We start from the raw sequence: 3,928 nt of genomic DNA, 5'->3' as shown, positions 1-3,928 counted from the left end.
CTCACTGCAACCTCCACCTCCTGTGTTCAAGCAATTCTCCTGCCTCACCCTCCCAAGTAGCTGGGACTACAGGCGCCTGTCACCACACCTGGCTAATTTTTGTATTTTTATTAGAGATGGGGTTTCACCGTATTGGCCAGGCTGGTCTCAAACTCCTGACCTCATAATCTGCCCACCTCGGCCTCCCAAAGTGCTGGGATTACAGGCGTGAGCCACCGCACCTGGCTGAGCACTCATCTTCTGTTATAATTTGCTCCTAACTCTGAAAACAGGTGGCCTGTTCTGGACTCAGGGCTTCAAATAACCTCCACATGATAATATTCTCAATATTCCATCCGGATCTTCCTCGCAAGCTCCAGACTCCCGGGTCCAATGGCCCACTCAACATCTTCCCTTGTTTGGCTCAAATATATCATGGCTGAACATGAAGGGTAACCCTTGACTTCCCCTCCTATCAACTCCCCTGAGTCTTGTTCCTCTGAGTGAGAGGCAGCACCCGGGACTCTGAACAATAGGGTGCATCCTGGACTCTCCTTTCTCTTTTCACTTCATCAGAAGTTGTATAGGAGCTACCTCTGCCTGATTCACCCCTACTCAGGTTTCCGGTTTTATTTTGAGCATCACTCCCCACACCAGGAAAGGCCCCACTAACCTCTCAGACTCGTTTGGGAACCTCCTCCATTGTCTTATGCTCTCAGATCCACACACCCTTCTCTACTGCACTGAACACTATCAGCACTGGTCCTTTATCTTTATGTCCAGACTCCACTAAATAGTGGGAATGGTAGAGCCTTTCTCTACCATCCCATCCGGCTCCAAAAACACTGCTCAGGTTCATATCAAGATTTCTAAATACACAACCTTCTGTTAACATCCACTAACACTACCCAAGTCCAGGCCAGCACAACCTATCTTGCAACTACTAGTATGATTTTCAAACTGGTCTTCCAGCTCCCCTCTACCACCATTTTTCCCACCCAACAGAAGGAGTAAGCTTCTTCAAATGCTAATGAAAATTGCAGCTTTGCTCAAAATCCAGTAACTGTCTATAACATGGTGACAAGATCCCATGTGATCTGGCCCCTGCCTACCTATTGAAGCCCGTTTGTTATTACCTTGGCACTCTATCTGTGGTCCAAGGGACAACAATATAGATGACACCTGGAAGCAAATTATGAATGCAGACTTCCTTTCTTTCTGTCTTTCTTCCTGTCTTTCTTCCTTTCTTCCCTCCTTTCTTCTTTTTTTTGAAATGGACTTTCGTTCTTGTTGCCCAAGCTGGAGTGCAATGACGCGATCTCGGCTCACTGCAACCTCCGCCTCTCGGATTCAAGCAATTCTCCTGCCTTAGCCTCCTGAGTAGCTGGGATTACAGACACGCACCACCACACCTGGCTAATTTTTGTATTTTTAGTAGAGATGGGGTTTCATCATGTTGGCCAGACTGGTTTCGAACTCCTGACCTCAGGCAATCCACCTGCCTCGGCCTCCCGAAGTGCTGGGATTAGAAGCGTGAGCCACCGCGCCTGGCCAGGAATGCGGACTTTTATGCCCTACTCTTAACCTGCTGAATCAGAAGCTGAATTTGAAGATCCGTATTTCCTGTGAAAGTTTGAGAAGTGAGTCTCATAAGCTTCCCCCTCAGCCTGATTCAGCCCTATGGGTATTGCATATTCCTCACCACTGAGATATTTGAATCAACAGAATGTCTGAGGTGGTGGAGACCCAGGAGGGCTGCAAAATGCTTGGGCTGGAACTGGGAGAGGTCCCAAGAAGACCATGCGGCCAAGGGCGAGGTTGCCTTTCCAGCACTGCCGTGGCATGTCCCACCACTCCTGAAGTACAGGAATGGCCACTCATGGGAACTGATTGGGAGTGACTGTGTGCGCAGTCAGCAACACACTGAGGCTGGAGCGCTTGTAGCAGGACGAGCCACAGACAAAACCCCTAAGACATCGAGTTAAAGAAGGAAGGGCTTTATTCGACCAGGAGCATCGACAAGACTCACATCTTAAAAACCGAACTCCCCGAGTGAGCAATTCCTGTTCCTCTTAAGGGCTGACAACTCTAAGGGGGTCGGCGTGAGAGGGTTGTGATCGATTGAGCAAGCAGGGGGTACGTGACTGGGGGCTGCATGCACCAGTAATTAGAACAGAACAGAACAGGACAGGGATTTTCACAGTACTTTTCTATACAATGTCTGTAATCTACAGATAAAATAACCGATTAGGTCAGAGGTCGATCTTTAACTACCAGGCCCAGGGTGTGGCTCTGGGCTGTCTGCCAGTGGATTTCATTTCTGCCTTTTAGTTTTTACTTCTTCTTTCTTTGGAGGTAGAAATTGGGCATAAGACACTATGAGGGGTGGTCTCCTCCCTTATACTCGCACCCTGAGGCTGCAGTGCTTGCACCCTGAGGCTGGAGTGCTCGCACCCTGAGGCTGCAGTGCTCGCACACTGAGGTTGGAGTGCTCACACCCCGCGACCGATGTGCTCACACCCTGAGCCTGGAGTGCTCACACCCCTCGACCGATGTGCTCACCCTGGGATTCAGGGAGCCATGCACACAGGCAAGCAGGAGAAACACGAGGATCCTGGAAGGGGATGGGCAGAACGTGATGGAGGAGAGAGGTTTCTGCTTCCTCCGAGGGCCAAAAGTCACTGTCTAACATGAGAACAACAGACTCTAACAGAGTTCGGGGGTGGGATGGGGCAGATATCCAGTACCTGCCACACAAGGCCAGTAGTAAAGTCACCACAAATACCAGAATGTCATGTTTCAAAGGTTCGTTAGATAAGCATTGATTTTAAAACCATATAAGAATTAAACTTGTTGCCAGGCACCATGACTCATGCCTGCAATCACAACACTTTGGGAGACTAAGGCAGGAAGATGGCTCAAGGCTAGGAGTTCAAGACAGCCTGAGCAAGACAGCGAGACCCCATTTCTAAAAAAAAAAAAAAATAGCTGAGTTTGGTACCATGCACCAGTAGTCTTAACTACTTAAGACTGAGGCAGAAGGATGTCATGAGCGCAAGTGTTCAAGGCTGCTGTGAGCTATGATTGCACCACTGCACTCCAGCCTGGATGACAGAATAAGATGCTATCTCTAAAAATAATAATAATAAAAAAAAGTAAATCTACTTGTCTATTACACATAAACTTCAAGCAACTCAAGGATCCAACAGAATACAAAATGGAAAGAAAAATTTTATTAACTGACTTTACCAAAACAAACCCACCACCTATTCAACTTATGAAAGCTCTTTTTTAAATCAACTTTTATTTTAGATTCAGGAAGTACACATGCAGGTTTGTTACCTGGGTATTTTGTGTGATGCTGAGGTTTAAAGAATGATTGATTCCATCACCCAGGTAGTGAGCATAGTATCCAACAGGCAGTTTTTCAGCCTTTCACCTCCCTCCCTCCCCCATCTACTAGTCCCCAGTATGTATTGTTCCCATCTTTATGTTCATGTTTACTCAATGTTTAACTCCCATTTATTATTATTTTTTTGAGATGGAGTCTCACCCTGTCGCCCAGGCTGGAGTGCAATGGCACGATCTCGGATCACTGCAACTTCCACCTCCCGGGTTCAAACGATTCTCCTGCCTTAGCCTCCCGAGTAGCTGGGATTACAGGAGCCTGCCACCATACCCAGCTAATTTTTGCATTTTTATTAGAGACGGGGTTTCACCATGTTGGCCAGGCTGGTCTTGAACTCCTGACCTCGTGATCTGCCTGCTTCGGCCTCCCAAAGTGCTGGGATTACACGCGTGAGCCACTGCACCCGGCTGTTTAACTCCCATTTCTAAGTGAGAATATGTGGTACTTGGTTTCTGTTCCTGTGTTAATTTGTTTAGGATAACAGCCTCCAGCTGCATCCATGTTGCATCAAAGGACATGATTTTATTCTTTTTTTTTTTT

This window comes from Mandrillus leucophaeus, unplaced genomic scaffold, assembly GCF_000951045.1.
Source record: "Mandrillus leucophaeus isolate KB7577 unplaced genomic scaffold, Mleu.le_1.0 Scaffold440, whole genome shotgun sequence".
NCBI classification, from domain to species: Eukaryota; Metazoa; Chordata; class Mammalia; order Primates; family Cercopithecidae; genus Mandrillus; species Mandrillus leucophaeus.
This window is presented reverse-complemented; position numbering follows the sequence as displayed.